A 16,879-nucleotide genomic window follows, 5' to 3' on the forward strand; every position below is an offset into this window, starting at 1 on the left:
CTACTAATAAGAAATTATTTTATTGGGGCTAATAATAATGCAATCTGTAATAACATGAAATGATCTTGAAGACCAGAACCTGAACACGGCAGTTTCTGCTGCTAAATTGCTATTCTGTAACAAAAAAACAGCAACTAAATATGCCAAAACCCGGGATCGAACCAGGGACCTTTAGATCTTCAGTATAACGCTCTCCCAACTGAGCTATTTCGGCTAATTGTGAAAAATGTCAAGCCGTATTTGGGGTTTTAGGCTGGGGAAAAAAAGAGCATTAAGTGTTCTTGATGAACAACACCTGATAATGAAAGATTCTGCTGGTAAATTGCTATTCTGTAACAAAAATACAGCAACTAAACATGCCGAATCCTGGGATCAAACCCAGGACCTTTAGATCTTCAGTTTAATGCTCTCACAAAAGAGCTATTGCGTGTAAGTCTGACGTTTAGAAAGTCTTTTTTGGTGTTTAAGATAAGGCAAACTGAAAGAACATCAAGTGTCCTAGAGGGCGAAACCTGAAAATGAAAGTTTCTGCTGCTAAATTTCTTTTTGCTGAATTGCTACTCAGTAACAAACTGCAAACACCCAAACATGTGGAAACCCACGATCGTACTAGGGATTTTAAGGTCTTCAGTCTATTGCTCTCACAACTGAGCTATTTTGGCAAGCTATACTGATAAGAATGTCTTTTTTTAGGAGCTAAAGATTTTGCAAACTGAAATAACATAAAATGCTTTTCAAGATCAAAACCTGAACACAACTGTTTTTGCTGCTAAATTGCTATTCAGTAGCAAAAGCAAACACCCAACCATGCTAAACCCCAGGATTGAACAAGACACCCTTAGATCTTCAGTCTAATGTTGTCACAACTGAGCTATTTCGCCAAGCTCTACTAATAAGAAATTATTTTATTGGGGCTAATAATAATGCAAACTGTAATAACATGAAATGTTCTTGAAGACCAGAACCTGAACACGGCAGTTTCTGCTGCTAAATTGCTATTCTGTAACAAAAAAAACAGCAACTAAATATGCCGAAACCCGGGATCGAACCAGGGACCTTTAGATCTTCAGTCTAACGCTCTCCCAACTGAGCTATTTCGGCTAATTCTGACAGAAGTGAAGTCGTATTTGGGGTTTTAGGTTGGGGAAAAAAGAGCATCAAGTGTTCTTGAAGAGCAACACCTTATAATGAAAGATTCTGCTGGTAAATTGCTATTCTGTAACAAAAACACAGCTACTAAACATGCCGAAACCCGGGATCGAACCAGGGACTTATAGATCTTCAGTCTAATGCTCTCCCAAATGAGCTATTGCAGCTACGTCTGACATTTGGAAAGTCTTTTTTGGTGTTTAAGATAAGGCAAACTGAAAGAACATCAAGTGTCCTAGAGGGCGAAACCAGAAAATAAACGTTTCTGCTGCTAAATTTCTTTTTGCTGAATTGCTACTCAGTAACAAAATGCAAACACCCAAACATGTGGAAACCCACGATCGTACTAGGGATTTTAAGGTCTTCAGTCTATTGCTCTCACAACTGAGCTATTTTGGCAAGCTATACTGATAAAAATGTCTTTTTTTGGAGCTAAAGATTTTGCAAACTGAAATAACATAAAATGTTTTTCAAGATCAAAAACTGAAAACAACAGTTTTTGCTGCTAAATTGCTATTCAGTAGCAAAAGCAAACACCCAACCATGCTAAACCCCAGGATTGAACAAGACACCCTTAGATCTTCAGTCTAATGTTCTCACAACTGAGCTATTTCGCCAAGCTCTACTAATAAGAAATTCTTTTATTGGGGCTAATAATAATGCAAACTGTAATAACATGAAATGATCTTGAAGACCAGAACCTGAACACGGCAGTTTCTGCTGCTAAACTGCTATTCTGTAACAAAAAAACAGCAACTAAATATGCCGAAACCCGGGATCGAACCAGGGACCTTTAGATCTTCAGTCTAACGCTCTCCCAACTGAGCTATTTCGGCTAATTGTGAAATATGTCAAGCCGTATTTGGGGTTTTAGGCTGGGAAAAAAAAGAGCATTAAGTGTTCTTGATGTACAACACCTGATAATGAAAGATTCTGCTGGTAAATTGCTATTCTGTAACAAAAATACAGCAACTAAACATGCCGAATCCTGGGATCGAACCAAGGACCTTTAGATCTTTAGTTTAATGCTCTCACAAAAGAGCTATTGCGTGTAAGTCTGACGTTTAGAAAGTCTTTTTTGGTGTTTAAGATAAGGCAAACTGAAAGAACATCAAGTGTCCTAGAGGGCGAAACCTGAAAATGAAAGTTTCTGCTGCTAAATTTCTTTTTGCTGAATAACAAACTGCAAACACCCAAACATGTGGAAACCCACAATCGTACTAGGGATTTTAAGGTCTTCAGTCTATTGCTCTCACAACTGAGCAATTTTGGCAAGCTATACTGATAAGAATGTCTTTTTTTAGGAGCTAAAGATTTTGCAAACTGAAATAACATAAAATGCTTTTCAAGATCAAAACCTGAACACAACAGTTTTTGCTGCTAAATTGCTATTCAGTAGCAAAAGCAAACACCCAACCATGCTAAACCCCAGGATTGAACAAGACACCCTTAGATCTTCAGTCTAATGTTGTCACAACTGAGCTATTTCGCCAAGCTCTACTAATAAGAAATTCTTTTATTGGGGCTAATAAGAATGCAAACTGTAATAACATGAAATGTTCTTGAAGACCAGAACCTGAACACGGCAGTTTCTGCTGCTAAATTGCTATTCTGTAACAAAAAAAACAGCAACTAAATATGCCGAAACCCGGGATCGAACCAGGGACCTTTAGATCTTCAGTCTAACGCTCTCCCAACTGAGCTATTTCGGCTAATTGTGACAGATGTCAAGTCGTATTTGGGGTTTTAGGTTGGGAAAAAAAGAGCATCAAGTGTTCTTGAAGAGCAACACCTTATAATGAAAGATTCTGCTGGTAAATTGCTATTCTGTAACAAAAATACAGCTACTAAACATGCCGAAACCCGGGATCGAACCAGGGACTTATAGATCTTCAGTCTAATGCTCTCCCAAATGAGCTATTGCAGCTACGTCTGACATTTGGAAAGTCTTTTTTGGTGTTTAAGATAAGGCAAACTGAAAGAACATCAAGTGTCCTAGAGGGCGAAACCAGAAAATAAACGTTTCTGCTGCTAAATTTCTTTTTGCTGAATTGCTACTCAGTAACAAAATGCAAACACCCAAACATGTGGAAACCCACGATCGTACTAGGGATTTTAAGGTCTTCAGTCTATTGCTCTCACAACTGAGCTATTTTGGCAAGCTATACTGATAAGAATGTCTTTTTTTGGAGCTAAAGATTTTGCAAACTGAAATAACATAAAATGTTTTTCAAGATCAAAAACTGAAAACAACAGTTTTTGCTGCTACATTGCTATTCAGTAGCAAAAGCAAACACCCAACCATGCTAAACCCCAGGATTGAACAAGACACCCTTAGATCTTCAGTCTAATGTTCTCACAACTGAGCTATTTCGCCAAGCTCTACTAATAAGAAATTCTTTTATTGGGGCTAATAATAATGCAAACTGTAATAACATGAAATGAACTTGAAGACCAGAACCTGAACACGGCAGTTTCTGCTGCTAAATTGCTATTCTGTAACAAAAAAACAGCAACTAAATATGCCGAAACCCGGGATCGAACCAGGAACCTTTATATCTTCAGTCTAACACTCTCCCAACTGAGCTATTTCGGCTAATCGTGAAAGATGTCAAGCCGTATTTGGGGTTTTAGGCTGGGAAAAAAAGAGCATTAAGTGTTCTTGATGAACAACACCTGATAATGAAAGATTCTGCTGGTAAATTGCTATTCTGTAACAAAAATACAGCAACTAAACATGCCGAATCCTGGGATCGAACCCAGGAGCTTTAGATCTTCAGTTTAATGCTCTCACAAAAGAGCTATTGCGTGTAAGTCTGACGTTTAGAAAGTCTTTTTTGGTGTTTAAGATAAGGCAAACTGAAAGAACATCAAGTGTCCTAGAGGGCGAAACCTGAAAATTAAAGTTTCTGCTGCTAAATTTCTTTTTGCTGACTTGCTACTCAGTAACAAACTGCAAACACCCAAACATGTGGAAACCCACGATCGTACTAGGGATTTTAAGGTCTTCAGTCTATTGCTCTCACAACTGAGCTATTTTGGCAAGCTATACTGATAAAAATGTCTTTTTTTGGAGCTAAAGATTTTGCAAACTGAAATAACATAAAATGTTTTTCAAGATCAAAAACTGAAAACAACAGTTTTTGCTGCTAAATTGCTATTCAGTAGCAAAAGCAAACACCCAACCATGCTAAACCCCAGGATTGAACAAGACACCCTTAGATCTTCAGTCTAATGTTCTCACAACTGAGCTATTTCGCCAAGCTCTACTAATAAGAAATTCTTTTATTGGGGCTAATAATAATGCAAACTGTAATAACATGAAATGATCTTGAAGACCAGAACCTGAACACGGCAGTTTCTGCTGCTAAATTGCTATTCTGTAACAAAAAAACAGCAACTAAATATGCCGAAACCCGGGATCGAACCAGGGACCTTTAGATCTTCAGTCTAACGCTCTCCCAACTGAGCTATTTCGGCTAATTGTGAAAGATGTCAAGCCGTATTTGGGGTTTTAGGCTGGGAAAAAAAAGAGCATTAAGTGTTCTTGATGTACAACACCTGATAATGAAAGATTATGCTGGTAAATTGCTATTCTGTAACAAAAATACAGCAACTAAACATGCCGAATCCTGGGATCGAACCCAGGACCTTTAGATCTTCAGTTTAATGCTCTCACAAAAGAGCTATTGCGTGTAAGTCTGACGTTTAGAAATTCTTTTTTGGTGTTTAAGATAAGGCAAACTGAAAGAACATCAAGTGTCCTAGAGGGCGAAACCTGAAAATGAAAGTTTCTGCTGCTAAATTTCTTTTTGCTGAATAACAAACTGCAAACACCCAAACATGTGGAAACCCACAATCGTACTAGGGATTTTAAGGTCTTCAGTCTATTGCTCTCACAACTGAGCTATTTTGGCAAGCTATACTGATAAGAATGTCTTTTTTTAGGAGCTAAAGATTTTGCAAACTGAAATAACATAAAATGTTTTTCAAGATCAAAAACTGAAAACAACAGTTTTTGCTGCTAAATTGCTATTCAGTAGCAAAAGCAAACACCCAACCATGCTAAACCCCAGGATTGAACAAGACACCCTTAGATCTTCAGTCTAATGTTCTCACAACTGAGCTATTTCGCCAAGCTCTACTAATAAGAAATTCTTTTATTGGGGCTAATAATAATGCAAACTGTAATAACATGAAATGATCTTGAAGACCAGAACCTGAACACGGCAGTTTCTGCTGCTAAATTGCTATTCTGTAACAAAAAAACAGCAACTAAATATGCCGAAACCCGGGATCGAACCAGGGACCTTTAGATCTTCAGTCTAACGCTCTCCCAACTGAGCTATTTCGGCTAATTGTGAAAGATGTCAAGCCGTATTTGGGGTTTTAGGCTGGGAAAAAAAAGAGCATTAAGTGTTCTTGATGTACAACACCTGATAATGAAAGATTCTGCTGGTAAATTGCTATTCTGTAACAAAAATACAGCTACTAAACATGCCGAAACCCGGGATCGAACCAGGGACTTATAGATCTTCAGTCTAATTCTCTCCCAAATGAGCTATTGCAGCTACGTCTGACATTTGGAAAGTCTTTTTTGGTGTTTAAGATAAGGCAAACTGAAAGAACATCAAGTGTCCTAGAGGGCGAAACCTGAAAATAAACGTTTCTGCTGCTAAATTTCTTTTTGCTGAATTGCTACTCAGTAACAAAATGCAAACACCCAAACATGTGGAAACCCACGATCGTACTAGGGATTTTAAGGTCTTCAGTCTATTGCTCTCACAACTGAGCTATTTTGGCAAGCTATACTGATAAGAATGTCTTTTTTTGGAGCGAAAGATTTTGCAAACTGAAATAACATAAAATGTTTTTCAAGATCAAAAACTGAAAACAACAGTTTTTGCTGCTAAATTGCTATTCAGTAGCAAAAGCAAACACCCAACCATGCTAAACCCCAGGATTGAACAAGACACCCTTAGATCTTCAGTCTAATGTTCTCACAACTGAGCTATTTCGCCAAGCTCTACTAATAAGAAATTCTTTTATTGGGGCTAATAATAATGCAAACTGTAATAACATGAAATGAACTTGAAGACCAGAACCTGAACACGGCAGTTTCTGCTGCTAAATTGCTATTCTGTAACAAAAAAACAGCAACTAAACATGCCGAAACCCGGGATCGAACCAGGGACCTTTAGATCTTCAGTCTAACACTCTCCCAACTGAGCTATTTCGGCTAATTGTGAAAGATGTCAAGCCGTATTTGGGGTTTTAGGCTGGGAAAAAAATGAGCATTAAGTGTTCTTGATGAACAACACCTGATAATGAAAGATTCTGCTGGTAAATTGCTATTCTGTAACAAAAATACAGCAACTAAACATGCCGAATCCTGGGATCGAACCCAGGAGCTTTAGATCTTCAGTTTAATGCTCTCACAAAAGAGCTATTGCGTGTAAGTCTGACGTTTAGAAAGTCTTATTTGGTGTTTAAGATAAGGCAAACTGAAAGAACATCAAGTGTCCTAGAGGGCGAAACCTGAAAATGAAAGTTTCTGCTGCTAAATTTCTTTTTGCTGACTTGCTACTCAGTAACAAACTGCAAACACCCAAACATGTTGAAACCCACGATCGTACTAGGGATTTTAAGGTCTTCAGTCTATTGCTCTCACAACTGAGCTATTTTGGCAAGCTATACTGATAAGAATGTCTTTTTTTAGGAGCTAAAGATTTTACAAACTGAAATAACATAAAATGCTTTTCAAGATCAAAACCTGAAAACAACAGTTTTTGCTGCTAAATTGCTATTCAGTAGCAAAAGCAAACACCCAACCATGCTAAACCCCAGGATTGAACAAGACACCCTTAGATCTTCAGTCTAATGTTCTCACAACTGAGCTATTTCGCCAAGCTCTACTAATAAGAAATTATTTTATTGGGGCTAATAATAATGCAATCTGTAATAACATGAAATGATCTTGAAGACCAGAACCTGAACACGGCAGTTTCTGCTGCTAAATTGCTATTCTGTAACAAAAAAACAGCAACTAAATATGCCAAAACCCGGGATCGAACCAGGGACCTTTAGATCTTCAGTCTAACGCTCTCCCAACTGAGCTATTTCGGCTAATTGTGAAAAATGTCAAGCCGTATTTGGGGTTTTAGGCTGGGGAAAAAAAGAGCATTAAGTGTTCTTGATGAACAACACCTGATAATGAAAGATTCTGCTGGTAAATTGCTATTCTGTAACAAAAATACAGCAACTAAACATGCCGAATCCTGGGATCAAACCCAGGACCTTTAGATCTTCAGTTTAATGCTCTCACAAAAGAGCTATTGCGTGTAAGTCTGACGTTTAGAAAGTCTTTTTTGGTGTTTAAGATAAGGCAAACTGAAAGAACATCAAGTGTCCTAGAGGGCGAAACCTGAAAATGAAAGTTTCTGCTGCTAAATTTCTTTTTGCTGAATTGCTACTCAGTAACAAACTGCAAACACCCAAACATGTGGAAACCCACGATCGTACTAGGGATTTTAAGGTCTTCAGTCTATTGCTCTCACAACTGAGCTATTTTGGCAAGCTATACTGATAAGAATGTCTTTTTTTACGAGCTAAAGATTTTGCAAACTGAAATAACATAAAATGCTTTTCAAGATCAAAACCTGAACACAACTGTTTTTGCTGCTAAATTGCTATTCAGTAGCAAAAGCAAACACCCAACCATGCTAAACCCCAGGATTGAACAAGACACCCTTAGATCTTCAGTCTAATGTTGTCACAACTGAGCTATTTCGCCAAGCTCTACTAATAAGAAATTATTTTATTGGGGCTAATAATAATGCAAACTGTAATAACATGAAATGTTCTTGAAGACCAGAACCTGAACACGGCAGTTTCTGCTGCTAAATTGCTATTCTGTAACAAAAAAAACAGCAACTAAATATGCCGAAACCCGGGATCGAACCAGGGACCTTTAGATCTTCAGTCTAACGCTCTCCCAACTGAGCTATTTCGGCTAATTCTGACAGAAGTGAAGTCGTATTTGGGGTTTTAGGTTGGGGAAAAAAGAGCATCAAGTGTTCTTGAAGAGCAACACCTTATAATGAAAGATTCTGCTGGTAAATTGCTATTCTGTAACAAAAACACAGCTACTAAACATGCCGAAACCCGGGATCGAACCAGGGACTTATAGATCTTCAGTCTAATGCTCTCCCAAATGAGCTATTGCAGCTACGTCTGACATTTGGAAAGTCTTTTTTGGTGTTTAAGATAAGGCAAACTGAAAGAACATCAAGTGTCCTAGAGGGCGAAACCAGAAAATAAACGTTTCTGCTGCTAAATTTCTTTTTGCTGAATTGCTACTCAGTAACAAAATGCAAACACCCAAACATGTGGAAACCCACGATCGTACTAGGGATTTTAAGGTCTTCAGTCTATTGCTCTCACAACTGAGCTATTTTGGCAAGCTATACTGATAAAAATGTCTTTTTTTTGGAGCTAAAGATTTTGCAAACTGAAATAACATAAAGTGTTTTTCAAGATCAAAAACTGAAAACAACAGTTTTTGCTGCTAAATTGCTATTCAGTAGCAAAAGCAAACACCCAACCATGCTAAACCCCAGGATTGAACAAGACACCCTTAGATCTTCAGTCTAATGTTCTCACAACTGAGCTATTTCGCCAAGCTCTACTAATAAGAAATTCTTTTATTGGGGCTAATAATAATGCAAACTGTAATAACATGAAATGATCTTTAAGACCAGAACCTGAACACGGCAGTTTCTGCTGCTAAATTGCTATTCTATAACAAAAAAACAGCAACTAAATATGCCGAAACCCGGGATCGAACCAGGGACCTTTAGATCTTCAGTCTAACACTCTCCCAACTGGGCTATTTCGGCTAAGTGTGAAAGATACCAAGCCGTATTTGGGGTTTTAGGCTGGGAAAAAAAAGAGCATTAAGTGTTCTTGATGTACAACACCTGATAATGAAAGATTCTGCTAGTAAATTGCTATTCTGTAACAAAAATACAGCAACTAAACATGCCGAATCCTGGGATCGAACCCAGGACCTTTAGATCTTCTGTTTAATGCTCTCACAAAAGAGCTATTGCGTGTAAGTCTGACGTTTAGAAAGTCTTTTTTGGTGTTTAAGATAAGGCAAACTGAAAGAACATCAAGTGTCCTAGAGGGCGAAACCTGAAAATGAAAGTTTCTGCTGCTAAATTTCTTTTTGCTGAATAACAAACTGCAAACACCCAAACATGTGGAAACCCACAATCGTACTAGGGATTTTAAGGTCTTCAGTCTATTGCTCTCACAACTGAGCTATTTTGGCAAGCTATACTGATAAGAATGTCTTTTTTTAGGAGCTAAAGATTTTGCAAACTGAAATAACATAAAATGCTTTTCAAGATCAAAACCTGAACACAACAGTTTTTGCTGCTAAATTGCTATTCAGTAGCAAAAGCAAACACCCAACCATGCTAAACCCCAGGATTGAACAAGACACCCTTAGATCTTCAGTCTAATGTTGTCACAACTGAGCTATTTCGCCAAGCTCTACTAATAAGAAATTCTTTTATTGGGGCTAATAATAATGCAAACTGTAATAACATGAAATGTTCTTGAAGACCAGAACCTGAACATGGCAGTTTCTGCTGCTAAATTGCTATTCTGTAACAAAAAAAACAGCAACTAAATATGCCAAAACCCGGGATCGAACCAGGGACCTTTAGATCTTCAGTCTAACGCTCTCCCAACTGAGCTATTTCGGCTAATTGTGACAGATGTCAAGTCGTATTTGGGGTTTTAGGTTGGGAAAAAAAGAGCATCAAGTGTTCTTGAAGAGCAACACCTTATAATGAAAGATTCTGCTGGTAAATTGCTATTCTGTAACAAAAATACAGCTACTAAACATGCCGAAACCCGGGATCGAACCAGGGACTTATAGATCTTCAGTCTAATGCTCTCCCAAATGAGCTATTGCAGCTACGTCTGACATTTGGAAAGTCTTTTTTGGTGTTTAAGATAACGCAAACTGAAAGAACATCAAGTGTCCTAGAGGGCGAAACCTGAAAATAAACGTTTCTGCTGCTAAATTTCTTTTTGCTGAATTGCTACTCAGTAACAAAATGCAAACACCCAAACATGTGGAAACCCACGATCGTACTAGGGATTTTAAGGTCTTCAGTCTATTGCTCTCACAACTGAGCTATTTTGGCAAGCTATACTGATAAAAATGTCTTTTTTTGGAGCTAAAGATTTTGCAAACTGAAATAACATAAAATGTTTTTCAAGATCAAAAACTGAAAACAACAGTTTTTGCTGCTAAATTGCTATTCAGTAGCAAAAGCAAACACCCAACCATGCTAAACCCCAGGATTGAACAAGACACCCTTAGATCTTCAGTCTAATGTTCTCACAACTGAGCTATTTCGCCAAGCTCTACTAATAAGAAATTATTTTATTGGGGCTAATAATAATGCAAACTGTAATAACATGAAATGATCTTGAAGACCAGAACCTGAACACGGCAGTTTCTGCTGCTAAACTGCTATTCTGTAACAAAAAAACAGCAACTAAATATGCCGAAACCCGGGATCGAACCAGGGACCTTTAGATCTTCAGTCTAATGCTCTCCCAACTGAGCTGTTTCGGCTAATTGTGAAAGATGTCAAGCCGTATTTGGGGTTTTAGGCTGGGGAAAAAAAGAGCATTAAGTGTTCTTGATGTACAACACCTGATAATGAAAGATTCTGCTGGTAAATTGCTATTCTGTAACAAAAATACAGCAACTAAACATGCCGAATCCTGGGATCGAACCCAGGACCTTTAGATCTTTAGTTTAATGCTCTCACAAAAGAGCTATTGCGTGTAAGTCTGACGTTTAGAAAGTCTTTTTTGGTGTTTAAGATAAGGCAAACTGAAAGAACATCAAGTGTCCTAGAGGGCGAAACCTGAAAATGAAAGTTTCTGCTGCTAAATTTCTTTTTGCTGAATAACAAACTGCAAACACCCAAACATGTGGAAACCCACAATCGTACTAGGGATTTTAAGGTCTTCAGTCTATTGCTCTCACAACTGAGCTATTTTGGCAAGCTATACTGATAAGAATGTCTTTTTTTAGGAGCTAAAGATTTTGCAAACTGAAATAACATAAAATGCTTTTCAAGATCAAAACCTGAACACAACAGTTTTTGCTGCTAAATTGCTATTCAGTAGCAAAAGCAAACACCCAACCATGCTAAACCCAAGGATTGAACAAGACACCCTTAGATCTTCAGTCTAATGTTGTCACAACTGAGCTATTTCGCCAAGCTCTACTAATAAGAAATTCTTTTATTGGGGCTAATAATAATAATGCAAACTGTAATAACATGAAATGTTCTTGAAGACCAGAACCTGAACACGGCAGTTTCTGCTGCTAAATTGCTATTCTGTAACAAAAAAAACAGCAACTAAATATGCCGAAACCCGGGATCGAACCAGGGACCTTTAGATCTTCAGTCTAACGCTCTCCCAACTGAGCTATTTCGGCTAATTGTGAAAGATGTCAAGCCGTATTTGGGGTTTTAGGCTGGGAAAAAAAAGAGCATTAAGTGTTCTTGATGTACAACACCTGATAATGAAAGATTCTGCTGGTAAATTGCTATTCTGTAACAAAAATACAGCAACTAAACATGCCGAATCCTGGGATCGAACCCAGGACCTTTAGATCTTCAGTTTAATGCTCTCACAAAAGAGTTATTGCGTGTAAGTCTGACGTTTAGAAAGTCTTTTTTGGTGTTTAAGATAAGGCAAACTGAAAGAACATCAAGTGTCCTAGAGGGCGAAACCTGAAAATGAAAGTTTCTGCTGCTAAATTTCTTTTTGCTGAATAACAAACTGCAAACACCCAAACATGTGGAAACCAACAATCGTACTAGGGATTTTAAGGTCTTCAGTCTATTGCTCTCACAACTGAGCTATTTTGGCAAGCTATACTGATAAAAATGTCTTTTTTTGGAGCTAAAGATTTTGCAAACTGAAATAACATAAAATGTTTTTCAAGATCAAAAACTGAAAACAACAGTTTTTGCTGCTAAATTGCTATTCAGTAGCAAAAGCAAACACCCAACCATGCTAAACCCCAGGATTGAACAAGACACCCTTAGATCTTCAGTCTAATGTTCTCACAACTGAGCTATTTCGCCAAGCTCTACTAATAAGAAATTCTTTTATTGGGGCTAATAATAATGCAAACTGTAATAACATGAAATGAACTTGAAGACCAGAACCTGAACACGGCAGTTTCTGCTGCTAAATTGCTATTCTGTAACAAAAAAACAGCAACTAAACATGCCGAAACCCGGGATCAAACCAGGGACCTTTATATCTTCAGTCTAACACTCTCCCAACTGAGCTATTTCGGCTAATTGTGAAAGATGTCAAGCCGTATTTGGGGTTTTAGGCTCGGAAAAAAAGAGCATTAAGTGTTCTTGATGAACAACACCTGATAATGAAAGATTCTGCTGGTAAATTGCTATTCTGTAACAAAAATACAGCAACTAAACATGCCGAATCCTGGGATCGAACCCAGGAGCTTTAGATCTTCAGTTTAATGCTCTCACAAAAGAGCTATTGCGTGTAAGTCTGACGTTTAGAAAGTCTTTTTTGGTGTTTAAGATAAGGCAAACTGAAAGAACATCAAGTGTCCTAGAGGGCGAAACCTGAAAATTAAAGTTTCTGCTGCTAAATTTCTTTTTGCTGATTTGCTACTCAGTAACAAACTGCAAACACCCAAACATGTGGAAACCCACGATCGTACTAGGGATTTTAAGGTCTTCAGTCTATTGCTCTCACAACTGAGCTATTTTGGCAAGCTATACTGATAAAAATGTCTTTTTTTGGAGCTAAAGATTTTGCAAACTGAAATAACATAAAATGTTTTTCAAGATCAAAAACTGAAAACAACAGTTTTTGCTGCTAAATTGCTATTCAGTAGCAAAAGCAAACACCCAACCATGCTAAACCCCAGGATTGAACAAGACACCCTTAGATCTTCAGTCTAATGTTCTCACAACTGAGCTATTTCGCCAAGCTCTACTAATAAGAAATTCTTTTATTGGGGCTAATAATAATGCAAACTGTAATAACATGAAATGATCTTGAAGACCAGAACCTGAACACGGCAGTTTCTGCTGCTAAACTGCTATTCTGTAACAAAAAAACAGCAACTAAATATGCCGAAACCCGGGATCGAACCAGGGACCTTTAGATCTTCAGTCTAACGCTCTCCCAACTGAGCTATTTCGGCTAATTGTGAAAGATGTCAAGCCGTATTTGGGGTTTTAGGCTGGGAAAAAAAAGAGCATTAAGTGTTCTTGATGTACAACACCTGATAATGAAAGATTCTGCTGGTAAATTGCTATTCTGTAACAAAAATACAGCAACTAAACATGCCGAATCCAGGGATCGAACCCAGGACCTTTAGATCTTTAGTTTAATGCTCTCACAAAAGAGCTATTGCGTGTAAGTCTGACGTTTAGAAAGTCTTTTTTGGTGTTTAAGATAAGGCAAACTGAAAGAACATCAAGTGTCCTAGAGGGCGAAACCTGAAAATGAAAGTTTCTGCTGCTAAATTTCTTTTTGCTGAATAACAAACTGCAAACACCCAAACATGTGGAAACCCACAATCGTACTAGGGATTTTAAGGTCTTCAGTCTATTGCTCTCACAACTGAGCAATTTTGGCAAGCTATACTGATAAGAATGTCTTTTTTTAGGAGCTAAAGATTTTGCAAACTGAAATAACATAAAATGCTTTTCAAGATCAAAACCTGAACACAACAGTTTTTGCTGCTAAATTGCTATTCAGTAGCAAAAGCAAACACCCAACCATGCTAAACCCCAGGATTGAACAAGACACCCTTAGATCTTCAGTCTAATGTTGTCACAACTGAGCTATTTCGCCAAGCTCTACTAATAAGAAATTCTTTTATTGGGGCTAATAAGAATGCAAACTGTAATAACATGAAATGTTCTTGAAGACCAGAACCTGAACACGGCAGTTTCTGCTGCTAAATTGCTATTCTGTAACAAAAAAAACAGCAACTAAATATGCCGAAACCCGGGATCGAACCAGGGACCTTTAGATCTTCAGTCTAACGCTCTCCCAACTGAGCTATTTCGGCTAATTGTGAAAGATGTCAAGCCGTATTTGGGGTTTTAGGCTGGGAAAAAAAAGAGCATTAAGTGTTCTTGATGTACAACACCTGATAATGAAAGATTCTGCTGGTAAATTGCTATTCTGTAACAAAAATACAGCAACTAAACATGCCGAATCCTGGGATCGAACCCAGGACCTTTAGATCTTTAGTTTAATGCTCTCACAAAAGAGCTATTGCGTGTAAGTCTGACGTTTAGAAAGTCTTTTTTGGTGTTTAAGATAAGGCAAACTGAAAGAACATCAAGTGTCCTAGAGGGCGAAACCTGAAAATGAAAGTTTCTGCTGCTAAATTTCTTTTTGCTGAATAACAAACTGCAAACACCCAAACATGTGGAAACCCACAATCGTACTAGGGATTTTAAGGTCTTCAGTCTATTGCTCTCACAACTGAGCTATTTTGGCAAGCTATACTGATAAGAATGTCTTTTTTTAGGAGCTAAAGATTTTGCAAACTGAAATAACATAAAATGCTTTTCAAGATCAAAACCTGAACACAACAGTTTTTGCTGCTAAATTGCTATTCAGTAGCAAAAGCAAACACCCAACCATGCTAAACCCCAGGATTGAACAAGACACCCTTAGATCTTCAGTCTAATGTTGTCACAACTGAGCTATTTCGCCAAGCTCTACTAATAAGAAATTCTTTTATTGGGGCTAATAAGAATGCAAACTGTAATAACATGAAATGTTCTTGAAGACCAGAACCTGAACACGGCAGTTTCTGCTGCTAAATTGCTATTCTGTAACAAAAAAAACAGCAACTAAATATGCCGAAACCCGGGATCGAACCAGGGACCTTTAGATCTTCAGTCTAACGCTCTCCCAACTGAGCTATTTCGGCTAATTGTGAAAGATGTCAAGCCGTATTTGGGGTTTTAGGCTCGGAAAAAAAGAGCATTAAGTGTTCTTGATGAACAACACCTGATAATGAAAGATTCTGCTGGTAAATTGCTATTCTGTAACAAAAATACAGCAACTAAACATGCCGAATCCTGGGATCGAACCCAGGAGCTTTAGATCTTCAGTTTAATGCTCTCACAAAAGAGCTATTGCGTGTAAGTCTGACGTTTAGAAAGTCTTTTTTGGTGTTTAAGATAAGGCAAACTGAAAGAACATCAAGTGTCCTAGAGGGCGAAACCTGAAAATTAAAGTTTCTGCTGCTAAATTTCTTTTTGCTGATTTGCTACTCAGTAACAAACTGCAAACACCCAAACATGTGGAAACCCACGATCGTACTAGGGATTTTAAGGTCTTCAGTCTATTGCTCTCACAACTGAGCTATTTTGGCAAGCTATACTGATAAAAATGTCTTTTTTTGGAGCTAAAGATTTTGCAAACTGAAATAACATAAAATGTTTTTCAAGATCAAAAACTGAAAACAACAGTTTTTGCTGCTAAATTGCTATTCAGTAGCAAAAGCAAACACCCAACCATGCTAAACCCCAGGATTGAACAAGACACCCTTAGATCTTCAGTCTAATGTTCTCACAACTGAGCTATTTCGCCAAGCTCTACTAATAAGAAATTCTTTTATTGGGGCTAATAATAATGCAAACTGTAATAACATGAAATGATCTTGAAGACCAGAACCTGAACACGGCAGTTTCTGCTGCTAAACTGCTATTCTGTAACAAAAAAACAGCAACTAAATATGCCGAAACCCGGGATCGAACCAGGGACCTTTAGATCTTCAGTCTAACGCTCTCCCAACTGAGCTATTTCGGCTAATTGTGAAAGATGTCAAGCCGTATTTGGGGTTTTAGGCTGGGAAAAAAAAGAGCATTAAGTGTTCTTGATGTACAACACCTGATAATGAAAGATTCTGCTGGTAAATTGCTATTCTGTAACAAAAATACAGCAACTAAACATGCCGAATCCAGGGATCGAACCCAGGACCTTTAGATCTTTAGTTTAATGCTCTCACAAAAGAGCTATTGCGTGTAAGTCTGACGTTTAGAAAGTCTTTTTTGGTGTTTAAGATAAGGCAAACTGAAAGAACATCAAGTGTCCTAGAGGGCGAAACCTGAAAATGAAAGTTTCTGCTGCTAAATTTCTTTTTGCTGAATAACAAACTGCAAACACCCAAACATGTGGAAACCCACAATCGTACTAGGGATTTTAAGGTCTTCAGTCTATTGCTCTCACAACTGAGCAATTTTGGCAAGCTATACTGATAAGAATGTCTTTTTTTAGGAGCTAAAGATTTTGCAAACTGAAATAACATAAAATGCTTTTCAAGATCAAAACCTGAACACAACAGTTTTTGCTGCTAAATTGCTATTCAGTAGCAAAAGCAAACACCCAACCATGCTAAACCCCAGGATTGAACAAGACACCCTTAGATCTTCAGTCTAATGTTGTCACAACTGAGCTATTTCGCCAAGCTCTACTAATAAGAAATTCTTTTATTGGGGCTAATAAGAATGCAAACTGTAATAACATGAAATGTTCTTGAAGACCAGAACCTGAACACGGCAGTTTCTGCTGCTAAATTGCTATTCTGTAACAAAAAAAACAGCAACTA

General features: G+C 37.8%; 23 non-coding genes across 23 annotated transcripts; all 23 read right to left on the reverse strand.

Annotated features, from left to right (window-relative positions):
• Nucleotides 1-141: 141 nt before the first annotated feature.
• Nucleotides 142-214, reverse strand: TRNAF-GAA (transfer RNA phenylalanine (anticodon GAA)). The gene has a single exon. It is a non-coding gene; the product is annotated as a tRNA-Phe (tRNA).
• An 814-nt stretch (nucleotides 215-1,028) lies between these two features.
• TRNAF-GAA (transfer RNA phenylalanine (anticodon GAA)) lies at nucleotides 1,029-1,101 on the reverse strand. The gene has a single exon. It is a non-coding gene; the product is annotated as a tRNA-Phe (tRNA).
• Nucleotides 1,102-1,243: 142 nt separating this feature from the next.
• Nucleotides 1,244-1,316, reverse strand: TRNAF-GAA (transfer RNA phenylalanine (anticodon GAA)). Its single transcript has one exon. It is a non-coding gene; the product is annotated as a tRNA-Phe (tRNA).
• A 596-nt stretch (nucleotides 1,317-1,912) lies between these two features.
• Nucleotides 1,913-1,985, reverse strand: TRNAF-GAA (transfer RNA phenylalanine (anticodon GAA)). Its single transcript has one exon. It is a non-coding gene; the product is annotated as a tRNA-Phe (tRNA).
• Nucleotides 1,986-2,788: 803 nt separating this feature from the next.
• TRNAF-GAA (transfer RNA phenylalanine (anticodon GAA)) lies at nucleotides 2,789-2,861 on the reverse strand. Its single transcript has one exon. It is a non-coding gene; the product is annotated as a tRNA-Phe (tRNA).
• A 142-nt stretch (nucleotides 2,862-3,003) lies between these two features.
• Nucleotides 3,004-3,076, reverse strand: TRNAF-GAA (transfer RNA phenylalanine (anticodon GAA)). The gene has a single exon. It is a non-coding gene; the product is annotated as a tRNA-Phe (tRNA).
• A 596-nt stretch (nucleotides 3,077-3,672) lies between these two features.
• TRNAF-GAA (transfer RNA phenylalanine (anticodon GAA)) lies at nucleotides 3,673-3,745 on the reverse strand. Its single transcript has one exon. It is a non-coding gene; the product is annotated as a tRNA-Phe (tRNA).
• Nucleotides 3,746-4,556: 811 nt separating this feature from the next.
• TRNAF-GAA (transfer RNA phenylalanine (anticodon GAA)) lies at nucleotides 4,557-4,629 on the reverse strand. Its single transcript has one exon. It is a non-coding gene; the product is annotated as a tRNA-Phe (tRNA).
• An 802-nt stretch (nucleotides 4,630-5,431) lies between these two features.
• TRNAF-GAA (transfer RNA phenylalanine (anticodon GAA)) lies at nucleotides 5,432-5,504 on the reverse strand. Its single transcript has one exon. It is a non-coding gene; the product is annotated as a tRNA-Phe (tRNA).
• Nucleotides 5,505-6,316: 812 nt separating this feature from the next.
• Nucleotides 6,317-6,389, reverse strand: TRNAF-GAA (transfer RNA phenylalanine (anticodon GAA)). Its single transcript has one exon. It is a non-coding gene; the product is annotated as a tRNA-Phe (tRNA).
• Nucleotides 6,390-7,202: 813 nt separating this feature from the next.
• TRNAF-GAA (transfer RNA phenylalanine (anticodon GAA)) lies at nucleotides 7,203-7,275 on the reverse strand. The gene has a single exon. It is a non-coding gene; the product is annotated as a tRNA-Phe (tRNA).
• Nucleotides 7,276-8,089: 814 nt separating this feature from the next.
• TRNAF-GAA (transfer RNA phenylalanine (anticodon GAA)) lies at nucleotides 8,090-8,162 on the reverse strand. Its single transcript has one exon. It is a non-coding gene; the product is annotated as a tRNA-Phe (tRNA).
• A 142-nt stretch (nucleotides 8,163-8,304) lies between these two features.
• TRNAF-GAA (transfer RNA phenylalanine (anticodon GAA)) lies at nucleotides 8,305-8,377 on the reverse strand. Its single transcript has one exon. It is a non-coding gene; the product is annotated as a tRNA-Phe (tRNA).
• A 597-nt stretch (nucleotides 8,378-8,974) lies between these two features.
• TRNAF-GAA (transfer RNA phenylalanine (anticodon GAA)) lies at nucleotides 8,975-9,047 on the reverse strand. The gene has a single exon. It is a non-coding gene; the product is annotated as a tRNA-Phe (tRNA).
• An 803-nt stretch (nucleotides 9,048-9,850) lies between these two features.
• On the reverse strand, nucleotides 9,851-9,923 carry TRNAF-GAA (transfer RNA phenylalanine (anticodon GAA)). Its single transcript has one exon. It is a non-coding gene; the product is annotated as a tRNA-Phe (tRNA).
• Nucleotides 9,924-10,065: 142 nt separating this feature from the next.
• Nucleotides 10,066-10,138, reverse strand: TRNAF-GAA (transfer RNA phenylalanine (anticodon GAA)). Its single transcript has one exon. It is a non-coding gene; the product is annotated as a tRNA-Phe (tRNA).
• Nucleotides 10,139-10,734: 596 nt separating this feature from the next.
• TRNAF-GAA (transfer RNA phenylalanine (anticodon GAA)) lies at nucleotides 10,735-10,807 on the reverse strand. Its single transcript has one exon. It is a non-coding gene; the product is annotated as a tRNA-Phe (tRNA).
• An 806-nt stretch (nucleotides 10,808-11,613) lies between these two features.
• TRNAF-GAA (transfer RNA phenylalanine (anticodon GAA)) lies at nucleotides 11,614-11,686 on the reverse strand. Its single transcript has one exon. It is a non-coding gene; the product is annotated as a tRNA-Phe (tRNA).
• Nucleotides 11,687-12,487: 801 nt separating this feature from the next.
• Nucleotides 12,488-12,560, reverse strand: TRNAF-GAA (transfer RNA phenylalanine (anticodon GAA)). The gene has a single exon. It is a non-coding gene; the product is annotated as a tRNA-Phe (tRNA).
• An 811-nt stretch (nucleotides 12,561-13,371) lies between these two features.
• TRNAF-GAA (transfer RNA phenylalanine (anticodon GAA)) lies at nucleotides 13,372-13,444 on the reverse strand. The gene has a single exon. It is a non-coding gene; the product is annotated as a tRNA-Phe (tRNA).
• An 803-nt stretch (nucleotides 13,445-14,247) lies between these two features.
• On the reverse strand, nucleotides 14,248-14,320 carry TRNAF-GAA (transfer RNA phenylalanine (anticodon GAA)). The gene has a single exon. It is a non-coding gene; the product is annotated as a tRNA-Phe (tRNA).
• An 803-nt stretch (nucleotides 14,321-15,123) lies between these two features.
• TRNAF-GAA (transfer RNA phenylalanine (anticodon GAA)) lies at nucleotides 15,124-15,196 on the reverse strand. The gene has a single exon. It is a non-coding gene; the product is annotated as a tRNA-Phe (tRNA).
• Nucleotides 15,197-16,007: 811 nt separating this feature from the next.
• Nucleotides 16,008-16,080, reverse strand: TRNAF-GAA (transfer RNA phenylalanine (anticodon GAA)). Its single transcript has one exon. It is a non-coding gene; the product is annotated as a tRNA-Phe (tRNA).
• Nucleotides 16,081-16,879: the final 799 nt, after the last annotated feature.

Source organism: Pseudophryne corroboree, chromosome 4 (genome assembly GCF_028390025.1).
Source record: "Pseudophryne corroboree isolate aPseCor3 chromosome 4, aPseCor3.hap2, whole genome shotgun sequence".
Classification (NCBI taxonomy): Eukaryota; Metazoa; Chordata; class Amphibia; order Anura; family Myobatrachidae; genus Pseudophryne; species Pseudophryne corroboree.